We start from the raw sequence: 12,440 nt of genomic DNA, 5'->3' as shown, positions 1-12,440 counted from the left end.
AGCACCCCCAGTGGCCATTCCCCCCTCCCCAATGCTAGAATTAGACTGAGTTTATAATCTAACAGGCGTGTTGCATGGAGGTCCTTTCCTACTAATGTCTCGTTTGGAAAAGTACCATATCCTGTAAGAACTGCATTTAGTCTTCAGTCACAGTTTTCTCGGATCCAGAAAGCCCTCAAGCCAAATGATTATCGATGTGCAGTTGGTCTTTTCCTTCCTTGGGTCAACTGTACCACTGGTCCCATGACTTGGTGAAGGGCAACTGCTTTAGAAATTGTGTGGCTTACAACTAAGGTGTGTGCCATGCAGCTGTTCCCTCTGGCTGCTTCTGCAAGGCTGAGGAAATCATCCTAAGGGGTGGGGACTAGATGGAAATCGCTCTTCAGACCCACGGCTCTGGCACCTTCCCAGGAACACCGATAGGACCTCCTTTCACTTCTTCATAGATTAAAATCAGGTCCCAAAAAGCTAGTGGGCTGAATCATTAGCATGTGGGCAGATGAGGCAGGAGGATTGCTGTGAGTCCTAGGCCAGCCTGAGCCACAGACTGAGTTCTAGTATAACGTGGCCTGTAGACAGGTACCCTCTTTCTCACCTAATGAGTAAGCTCCAAACACCAAGACGGTTGGAGCAGGAACCTGCGTATTCAACCTTCAGTCTCCGTAGCATGGCGCAACGGTCTCAGGAGTAACCTAGTCAGTCTGCACACACCCGCACACCTGCAGATCTTACCCGGTGATGGCCAGTAGGAGTGCTCCCAACAGCACCATGCAGAGAAAGCCCGAACCACACAGGTATAGGATCTGTGTCCTTTGACTTGGTGGCTGAGAACAGGTAAGTACAGTAAGTTTCAGCATCAGAGATTACAGGTGGGAACAGTCAGCCAAACGATTGTGCCAGCCAACAATACAGCCAGCCCTCCTGCATCAGTGTTGGGTAAGCCACGGCAAGGCCCTGCTTCCTCAGTCCTTACGTAGACAGAAAGATGCTGTGTACAGGCCTGGCTTTCAGGGAAGATGTTTGGATGGCCTTGAAGGGTTTTAGAGAATAGCAGTGTAAGGAGAGTGGTATGGGGATGTCCCTGGGTAAAGGAATCTAACTCCTCTCAAGGGTTTGTAGAAGTACGATGAAGCATTGAAAGTGACTTCCTTGCACCACGGCCATGCCGTGTGAAGCATTGTTTGTGTTAAGGACCCATGGTGGTTGTGTTTTGCTGGCAACAGACACATTCTTCACTGTCGGCAGTCTCTTCAGATCACGTTCACCTTTCTGTTGCCAATAAAACACCCAAAAACACACAGTTTATCCAGTGTCCTGAGATTGTCCTTTGTGAGTGAAGCTATGGTGACTTACTGCCATTTTTATTATGTTTGGAGGTTTTCGGTCAGTGACTATACGGCATGTATGTCTTTAAATCACAGCAGCACAAAAGAAGTTGAGGATTTAGGGCACCGGAGACCTGAAACCACACAGCCAGAGAGAGTCTAGATGTCTCTACTCAAATGTTTGAGTAAGAAATGATTGGGCATTTAAAAATCACCCTGAGGGCTGGAGAGATGGCTCAGTGGTTAAGAGCACCGACTGCTCTTCCAGAGGTCCTGAGTTCAATTCTCAGCAACTACATGGTGGCTCACAACCATCTGTAATGTAATTCAGTGCCCTCTTCTGGTGTGTCTGAAGATAGCTACAGTGTACTTATATATGAATATGTCTTTATCTGTATGAATAAATGAATACATCTTAAAAAAAATCACCCTGAGCTGGTGAGATGGTTGGGGAGGTGGGGGTGGGGCCACCTAGCCTGATGACCTAAATTCCAACCCAGGACTGACCTGGTTGAAGGAGAGAACTGACCCCCACAAGTTTCCCCTGACCTCTGTGCACCACAGAATGATCTCACTACCCGCAGCATAGGCACAGACAGACAAGTCCATTAAAGCAACCCCTCCCTCCACCACAGTGTTCTGTTCCTGTCTCTCAGTGTTGTGCAGGAAGATGGGTTGCTGCGATGGTCAGTTTCAAACATCAGCCTGGGTGTCTGAGGCTTGAAGGGAGAGCACTTGTCCTGAGTCTGGGTGGCAACGTCTCATGGGCTGGGGCTCATGAACACGGGAAGAAGCTGAGTGAAGTCTTCCCATTCCTCTGCCTACTGATGGACCAGGACACGAAGGAGCATCCTGAAGTTCTGGCCAGCATGGAGCTGCCTGCGGTCACCTGGCCAGTCATGAACACTTGTCCAAATGCACCTGTTACATATGCACTTAAATTATTTTATGTGATGGGTGTTTTCTGAGCATGTGTGTCTGTGCACCATGCATGTGCCTGATGCCCATGGAGGCCAGGAAAGGGTGTCGGAACTCCTAGGACAGGAATTTGACTGTTGTGAGCTGCCATGTGGGTGCTGGGAGTTGAACTCAGGATCTCTGGAAGAGGAACCAGTGCTCGTAACCACTGAGCCATCTCTGCAGCTCCACATATGCATCTCTGTGGTTTATTCAAATCAATGGAGTTATAGCAAAAACCAAGGTTTTTTTTTTTTTCTTTTAAAGAGTTGGCTGTAAGTTCAACCTAAACATGTCTGTGTTTGGTGACCTCTCTATACATTGCCAACCTGTGAGGATCTTGGCTCCTGCTAGGATCTTTCTCAGAGTTACGTGTAAGTGTTGGGGACATGGCCTAATGGTAGAACACTTGAGTAGAATGCCCAAGGCCCTGTGTTTAGCCCCCCAGCATTGGCAGAAAGAGTAGAGGAGGGAGAGGCAGCATGTGGCGCTGGGAAGGTCATTGCTCTTCTGAGGATGTCGATGCTGCACTCCTACGGGAATGCAAAAGGGAGATGAGACGTTGCTGAAGGTGGTGACATATTTGCCGACATGGGTGTGACAGATGAGAAGAGACAGATGTCTCCTTCGGGGCTCAAAGTGTCTCTCTGTATGGACTTAGTAGGGAGCACAGAGAACAAGAAGGGGGTCTCCAACTTTTGTAATGATTTTTCTACGAGGCTGATGCAACGTGACTTCTAGCAGATTCTAATCCACAGAAGGCATGCGACCTCTGCCTCCTGTCATGATAACTTCTTGTACAGCCTGACTCCATGTAGAGCATTGGCAAGAGGCAAATTTGCATCCTGAAGCCAGGAAACTCATGATGGAGTTGAGGTAGATGCTCATCCGTAAAGCAGCCACTGCTTGGCTTCCTAGCTATGTCTAGAAACCCACGGCTATTCTCTCCCAAAGTCATGGCTATTGGAAGTTTTTGAAAATGCAATAAAAAAACTTTTTCCAATTTTTAAAAATGTTTATCTTTATTTTATGTGTCTGGGTGTTTTGCCTGAATATATGTCTGTACCATGTGTTTAGGGGGTCCACGGGTGTGGGGGACCCACGGGCTGGAAGACTGTACTGGATCCCCTCATCCTGAGCTACTGATGGTTGTAAGCAGCCATTTACGTGTTTGGAACTGCACCAGGGTCCTCTGCACCAGCAGCAGGTGCTAACCACTGAGCAATCTCTCCGGTCCCTCACTGGCCCATTCTTAACAGATCTGTACTGACTATTCCATACACTGATTTTCCAAGCTGAACTGTCTTCAAAAAGGCTAAATTGAGTTCGTTTAAGGGTAGCAATACAACGTAGTGAATATTTGTCATTAATGATTCCCTCACTGTGGGAAACAGGTGACTCATGCTTTAATCTCTGGCATCTTGTGAGATAGAAGGAGACAGCCTACCGCGCCGATGGCTGATGATGAAGAGAATGGCCAAGAGCCGTTGGCTGCTCTTGGGGTCGTGAGTTCACTCCTTAATCGGTGAGCAGCAGAGGTAGAAATCAGAGTGGGAAACAGCCAGAAGAGTCAAGTTCTGTGTTCCGAGTGAGTAGGACCACGACCGACTCTCTGTGTGTCTATGAGGCCGTGACATCGTAGTTGAGGTGACAGAGTCTTCCAGACAATTTGGATCGGTGAACTCTGAGGGCAGGAGATGACCCTCTGTTAGATAGACCCCACCCCATCAGTCGAAGCCCTAAGAGCCTAGGAACGGCCTTTAGGTTGTAACGGAAATTCCTCCTAAGATTTTCAGCCTGCTTGTTGTCCACTGTAGGTCACTGACTCAAGACAACAGGGTCATGTGTCTGCACTTCCCCGTTGTCAGGTTCCCCATCCGATGGTTCTGTTAGATGTGGCTTGTTTGATAGTTAGCTTCAGCTTCGACCTTGACCCCTGGGAAGAGGATGCCTCCATTGAAGAACTGATTGGCCTTTGGACGTGTCTATTGGGCACCTTTAAAGTGCTAATCGATATAGGTGGGGCCTGTCCACTGTGGGCAGTATCATTCCTAGGCTGGTGGACCTGGGTCGCATAAGGAATGTTGCTGTGGATGGAGATTGGGGACTCTTATGGAAGAATAGGAGGAAGGATTGTGGGGCCCCAAACAGGATGGAAACTCCCTGGGAAGACCTACAGAGTCAGCTAACCTGGACCCTTGGGGCTCTCACAGACTGAACCACCAACCAAAGAACATACCTGGGTTCAACCTAGGCCTCCCCACACATATGTAGCAGATGTAGGTCCTGGACAGTAGCTATCCTAAAAGCTGCTGTCTGTCCCAATCACGAGCTAATTGAATCCCTTAAACTCAGTGATACAGATATGCAGACCATGGACTGAGCCCTCTTCCAACTGTGTCTTAGGAACCCAGGCCAATCCAGTGACCAATGTCACCTGTGCTGCAAATTTCTCCCTCAGGAAGAAACACATGTGGAGTGTTTTCTCCTCTTGATCCAGGCCCACCAGTTCAGAACACTGCTAATCAGCTAAGGTACTCCAGCTAGTTTACTAATGCAAACAGCACCCAAGAGAAACAGGAGCTCTAAAGGCCTTAGTATTGCTCTGCCCCCCTAAGGAGGGACGATGCCATCCTTCGAGCATGCTCAAGCATCCGGAACAGAAGCAGTTTGGAAGGCTGGGTTACAAAAGGCCCCTTAAATTATTGTTAGTTTTTCTGGCTTGAATACTATGCCTTAAGAATGTATATGTATCCAAAAATATTTAAATGTTAGGTGGAAAGGTTTTGGTATGTGTGTATGGGTGTGTGCTGGTGCCCGTATGTGTGCCTTTTTTTTTTGTGTGTGTGTGCCTTTGCCTGTATGTGTGCATGCATGTCTGTGTTGTATGCATATATGTATGCATATATATTGTGTACAAATGTATATATGTATTGTGTATGTATATATGTATATACATGCACGCATGCACTTATGTATGCATATAAGCATGTATGTATATATGCATACATGTACATACACATGTATGGAAGTATGTATGTGTAAATGTACGTACATGTGTGCATGCATATATATGTATGTGTATATATAACATTCTATGTGTATGGGTTTTTTGTATGAATGTATGCATGGACACCATGTGCATGCAGTGACTATGAAGTCATGAATTGGGCATCAGATTCCCAGGAAATGTAGTTAATGGTAGTTAGCTGCCATCCAGATGCTAGGAACGGAGCGAGGGTCTTCTTCAAGAGCAGCCAGTGCTCTTGACCACTGAACCATCTCTCTAAACCCTGTCCCTTCCTAACAAACTTTTGCTGTTGTTTTAAGTCTCATGTAGCCCAATCTGGCCTCACACACGTAGCTGATGGTGACCTTAAAATTCTGATCTTCCTGCCTCCCTCTCCCAAGTGCTGGGATCACGGGTGTGAGCCATCACACCTTGTGTGCGTTACGCTCAGGAGCTAGGGAGGATGCTACCAAATGAGCCACATCTCCTCCCTTTTCCTGTCCCTTCCTGCTGACCTATTTACCTGTCTAGAGTCAGCTTGCAAATGCTGCGGGCAATTTTGTTTTTCTATATCCCTTCTATTAATATTCTTTCTATTTCTGGTGTTTTGGGCTAGCCACGACTGTGAGCATTGAAAATTACTTCTGTTACTCTTTGTCTCTCCCACCAGATTAGCAATTTCTTTAAAAGAATTTGTCTGATTCTGTCTTCTGTCCTTCCTGAACAAGAGTCTTCTGTCTTGGTTGGGGTTTTTATTGCTGTGAAGAGACACCATGACCACAGCAACTCTTATAAAGGAAAACACTTAACTGCGGTTTGGCTTACAGGTTCAGAGGTTTATTACGTTACCGTCATGGCGGCAAGCACGGCGTTGTGCAGGCAGACATGGCGCTGGAGAAAGAACTGAAGAGTTCTACATTCAGATCTTCAGGCAGCAGGAAGAGACAGACACTTGGCCTAGTATGAGCATCTGAAACCTCAAGGATCACCCCCCCACCCCCCCCCCACCCCCCCGTGACACACCAAGTCCACACCTACTCCAGCAAGGCCACACCTCCCAACAAGGCCACACCTCCTAACAGTACCACCCCCTGCAAACCCTAGCGGGTCGTTTCCATTCAGACCGCCGCCCCTGCAATCGCAGACCAAGTTTCCATTTAAGCTCCCAGCACAGTGGCTCCGGTCAAATACAGCGCTTGCTGGCTCCATGCCTTTGTTTGAGAACAACGTGTGCTGATGGTTGCAGCCCTGGCTTGCAGGTTCTGTTGCACGCTCTTAAGAGAGTTCACTGGAAGCAGGCCTGATAGGAAAGGGGCAGCTGGGAATCATGAGCATGGAATTAGCTTTGAGGCGAAACTCCAGCATCTGGCATCTCCCGGAAAAATCCCTGGATCACGACGAATGAGAGCCTTCTCCCTGGCCCTTCATGTGTAGGTCCATTCGTGCCACCGACAGGATTTGCACTCTGGCTGGCATAGCTCTTTACAGTGGATGCGGTGCCTAGAGCCACACTTATATTTGGCCAGGGCCCACCACCTTTTCAAGTCTGGACTTTTCTATTCCCACACAGATATTACGGGTCCAGCTTCTCTCTAGATCAACACTTTTGGAACAGGATCACTGCCTCCCGCCTCGTTATGCTTCCCTTGGACTCCTCCAGCGGTCTTTAGCTCAGATTCTCAAAATGGCTTTGATTCGACCTGGATTTACCACAGGGCTTTGCCCATGGTGATTTGGGCTGCCTCCTGCCTCCTCCGGGCCAGCCTGGCTCTAGTCTACACGGCTTTGTTCTGCCAACTTCCTCAGCTTGCAGGAGCTCCTACTTGGCCCAAAGAGACATAACTATTTAGCTTTGAAAATCATTCTAGCTTCCTGGTGTGTGGATTTAATTTAATTTAATTTTTTTTTTAAAAAAGAGAGTATCTCCTACCATCTAAAAGTGCACCTGCTGGATTGCTTTTGAAGCAATTTAAAAACCTCGCCATGCCTATACTCTGCTAGCAGACCAGTAGCACTAGAAACCCCTGCAAGCTCTTGGAAGTAGAGTGTAGCCTCTAAGCGCCTTCGCAGGCCCTACCAAATCAGAACTCTCATCTTGGCAAGATGCCTTCTCTGTGTGTTTAGTCCAAAAGTGCTGATCTTGAACCCGCTCAGCACTGGAGCCCCAGCACGACTAACAGCCAGATTGTTTGCAGAAATGATCTTATCAGTAAGGGGGTCGGGGGCAGGGGAGATGGCTCTGTGGGCAAAGTGCTTGCTGCCCAAACACGAGGACCTGAGTTCAGACTGCCAGCATGCATGTGGATATCGAGGTACAGTGCATGGGTCTGTAGGGCCAGTACCAGGGAGATGGAGACAGGAAGATCCTTGGGGTCCTCTGGCCAGGGAGTCTAGCCGATCTCTAAGCACCAGGTTCAGTGAGAGACCCTACCTCAAAAATGCAGTGCAGAGCGATCAAAGAGACATCAAAGACCTGCCTCTGGCTTTTAAATGCACATACATGTGCACACATGCATAGGAAGCACAACTCATAATAAAATAAAATAAAACGATCCACTCTGCTATCAAATAGGCTTTCATTACAGTGCTCAAAGGGACCCTGGATTCTGGTTGTGAAATGTTCCCTTAAATGGCTAACCTTCCTTTTGAGCATTTTCTTGGCATTTCCTTTCTTGTCTAGGTCTGCCGTGAGGAAGGCATCGTGGTGGCCCATTACCACAGGAAATTACAGGAGCCCTTAATTAGTGAATTCCTACACATCATTTAGTCCTGAGGGCGTATCTACACAATTAGAAAGATCATCAAGACTCTCTGCCAAGCTGCAGCCGAGCTGTCTCTGTGAACTCATTCCCGGTGAGTGCTTCCCCTCACAGCCTTGTGGTCAGGCGAGGACTCTGCCAACAGCAGCTGGCTGGCTGAGAACATGTCGAGGGACTTGAGCCCCCCAAGGGTCAGCACAACCCTGAGAGCTGTCTTCCTCCAGTTATAGGGCTGCAGCTTTCTTAGAATCTGAACGGAGGTTGAGTGAGGCTAGGTGTGAGGAATGGTGTGTGTGTGTGTGTGTGTGTGTGTGTGTGTGTGTGAGTGTGTGCAGGTGAGTGCCGATGTCCACACAGGCAGAGGTGTCAGGTCATTCTGGACTTGTAATTACAGGCGATTGTGAGCTACCCGATATAGATGTTGGGAATTGAACTTCTCACCTCTGCAATAGCGTACCCTGCTCATAACCCCTGAGCCGTGACTCCAGCCCCCATATCTGGATTTTTATGTCGGTTCTGGGGACTAAACTTAGGTGCTTGTTCTTGTGAGGCAAACACACTTTTTAAAAACGATATCTACTTAGCCATCTCCACAGTCCTGCAGCTGAGCTCTCCCTGTGCTACTGCAGCTCTCCCTGTCCTACTGCAGCTTTCCCCGTGCTACTGCAGCTCTCCCTGTCCTACTGCAGCTTTCCCTGTGCTACTGCAGCTCTCCCTGTGCTACTGCAGCTTTCCCCGTGCTACTGCAGCTCTCCCTGTCCTACTGCAGCTTTCCCCGTGCTACTGCAGCTTTCCTCATGCTACTGCAGCTCTCCCTGTGCTACTGCAGCTCTCCCTGAGTTACTGCAGCTCTCCCCATGCTACTGCAGCTCTCCCTGTCCTACTGCAGTTTTCCCTGTCCTACTGCAGCTCTCCCTGTGCTACTGCAGCTCTCCCTGTGCTACAGCAGCTCTCCCTGTGTTACTGCAGCTCTCCCTGTCCTACTGCAGTTCTCCCTGTGCTACTGTAGCTCTCCCTGTGCCACAGCAGCTCTCCCTGTGCTACAGCAGCTCTCCCTGTGCTACTGCAGCTCTCCCTGTGCTACTGCAGCTCTCCTTGTGCTACTGCAGCTCTCCCTGTGCTACTGCAGCTCTCCCTGTGCTACTGCAGCTCTCCCTGCCCTACTGCAGCTCTCCCCGTGCTACTGCAGCTCTCCCCATGCTACTGCAGCTCTCCCTGTGCTACTGCAGTTCTCACTGTGCTACAGCAGCTCTCCCTGTGCTACTGCAGCTCTCCCAGTGCTACTGCAGCTCTCCCTGTCCTACTGCAGCTCAGCAGTGATTCTTACACTAGCTGAACTGCATCTGAGCCAGCAGACAGCAGGACCCCATCCTTACTTTTAAACCCTTACCAGAGCAAGAGGCACAGCCAGCCAGTTCAGGGCACCATGCTCCTTTCCACAACTCAACAACAAAATAACTGTAAATCCAGCTATGGCCTGACATCTCCAGACTAGAAACACCAAGCCTCCTTGGGTGACTTCCTTCTACACAGCATAATGTGATTACTCAATATTCCTTTTGCCCCCTCCCCCACCATAGTGAAATCCCAAGGTCTCCTCTGCCTCATTTTCCTCTTTAGGTTTTGTCTCCTGTCTTAAGCCTCACCAAGGGCTCTGCTGCTGTCCTGGTAAGTTGGATGTCAACATGACACAAACTAGCCTCACCTGGGTAGAGGGAATGTCAGTTGATACATTGTATCCATAGGATTGGCGTTGTGGGCGTGTCTGTGTGGTGGCTGCTGTGGGCAGTGCCCACTCTGAGCGCACTGTTTGGGGGTGTGTGGAGAAGCAAACTAAGCAAGCCCAAGAACATCGTCATTCCTCCATGACTCCTATCTCTGCTCCTGCTTGATTCTCCGATGACTTCACTCAGTGCTGGACTGCGATATGAATGGACCTTCCCTAGTCGCGTTGGTCGGTGTTTTGTCACAGAAACAGAAAAGCAAACTAGAACAGTTTCTTCACTTCAGACCTGGGACATCAATCCACAGGGGGCTTTGGTGCTCACTGGCCAGTCAGGGGGACACAGACCTTATAAGACATGCTTCTTTTGCATTGGCTGCATGTTTTTGACATTGTTCATGCTTGACTGACTAGTTTCAATGGTAACTACCATGTGTCCTTTCTTTTCATCCCCCATGATTGCCTCTGTGCCCCCTTATTACATGTGTATGCGTGTTTTGCTGGCACATGTGACTGAACACCACTTGGGTGCCTGTGCCCGAGGAGGCCAGAAGAGGGATTTGAATTCTGGGGGTGGTCTGCTTGATAGCATCTAACCTCCCTCTTATTTTGTCTAAGGTACTTTCTCCAATTTGCTTAAATTTGAGAGGGAGAGAGAGAGAGGGAGGGGGGAGGGAGGGAGGGACGGAGGGAGGGAGGGAGAGAGAGAGAGAGAGAGAGAGAGAGAGAGATACAGAGAGAGACTGTCTCAAGGAAGCCCTCAACTTATAGTTGAGAATTCTGAAATTGAGCCTCTGTCCCCAACACATGAACAGAGCAACCGCTTTGACAAAGGCCCTCACTAAGCTGGCCTCTGAACCCCGATGCTCATTTCTGTTCCAAGCGTCTCAACCGAGAAGGCTGCACGTCTGCTCTTGGACTCATGTTGCCTTTCTGTGACTTTGTTGTTGTTTCTGTCTTAGAGTTCTCTTATGAGCCCAGATGCTTAGAAGTTTGAATAGTTTGAGTGAGGTATATCCCCATGTTCTGGCACTTGAATCTCTGGTTGCCTGCTGGTAAACTGTTTGAGAAGGCTTTGGAGGCGTGGCCTTGCTGGAGGAAGTACGTCACTGGGGCGGACTCTGAGAACTCAATGCTGCAACCCACGTTCAGTCCCACTCTGCTTTGTGCCTGAGGTTCAAGTTATGAGCCTGAACCTCCAGTGCCAGGTTCGATGTTTGCCACCTGCCACCTCCCCTCTGCCACCCCGGGGCTCTAATCCTCTGGAGGCATAATAAGCCCAATAGTAAGTTACCTTCTCAGTTAGAGCGTGACAAATACAGAGGCGGATGCTGGCAGCAAACCATTTAGCTGAGAACCGGGTCCCCATTGGAGGAATTAGAGAAAGGATTGAAGGAGCTGAAGGGGTTTGCAACCCCAAAAGGACAACAATACCAACCAACCAGAGCTCCCAGGGACTAAACCACTACCCAAAGACTACACATGGACTGACCTTTGGCTCCAGCTGCATATGTAGCAGAGGATGGCCTTGTTGGGCACCAATGGGAGGAGAAGCCCTTGGTCCTGACCAGTGTAGGAGAAAGTCAGGGCAGGAAGGCCGGAAGTGGGGGGGATGGCTGGGAAGGGGGAACACCCTTATAGAAGAAGGGGAAGGGTGATGGGATAGGGGGCTTTTGGACAGGAAATCGGGAAAGGGAATAACATTTGAAATGTAAATAAAGAATATCCAATAAAAAATAAATTTAAAAAAAAGTTACCTTCATTATTGTGTTTTCTCACAGGAACGGGAAAGTAATACATTGTCTAACTTTAAGAAGATTCAGCTATGAGTTAATGTACACAGCCCAGCACATTATGAGAACTCCTTAAATCATAACCTCACCTCACCTTTCATTTTTCTAAAGGTATGGGAGTAGGACCTGGGACCTTGTACATGCTGGGATATACATATATATCCCAGTCCTTTTATTTATTTATTTTTTTTCATGAATCTGAATGTCTTGACTGTGTCCAAATGCCTGTAGTGCACCACAGGCGCGCAGAGCCTAAACGGGCAGAAGAGGGCATTGAATCCTCTGGACCGTGAGTTACTACTGTGGAAGTTACAGCTCAGAATATCTGTAAATGGATCGTCCAGCACGGTTTTCTGTGAGCAGGATTTGCCCCTTGATTATGCTTAAAAAGTGTTTCACCCATGATTCCCCATTTGCATCTGAGCAGCTGGATATCAGAGCTCTGGGATATCTCAGGACAAACCTAAGGCTTGAACCCAGAGGTATGCGTTCCAAGGGAGATGGGCTCATCTCCCTAGAAGAACCAATTGCTAACATGCCTTTGTTCTCATGTCATCACACTCTCTTAGGAAGGGAAAGCGGTACCTCCTCCTTTAAATTACCTGCTCATCAGACAGTGGGACAATTGGAGCACCTATAGGCCAAGTGCGTATTCTTAGAGTGTCTGCAGAGGGTGCAGTCAATTAAGGGAGAAAGTGAAAAAGGTTCAACCGAGTTACAGATAGTGAGTGATTCAAGCCCTAAGTAACTGCTCAGATTCATTGGCCTCAGGTTTTATTTGGAATGTGAAGTGGTTCCTTTTGTCTGAGAATGTAGCATGTTTGTTAATATAACAAGTTTGAGAGCTCAGAGGATCCCCACCACCCCCAGTAT

The sequence above is a fragment of the Rattus norvegicus genome, chromosome 4 (assembly GCF_036323735.1).
Source record: "Rattus norvegicus strain BN/NHsdMcwi chromosome 4, GRCr8, whole genome shotgun sequence".
NCBI classification, from domain to species: domain Eukaryota; kingdom Metazoa; phylum Chordata; class Mammalia; order Rodentia; family Muridae; genus Rattus; species Rattus norvegicus.
This window is presented reverse-complemented; position numbering follows the sequence as displayed.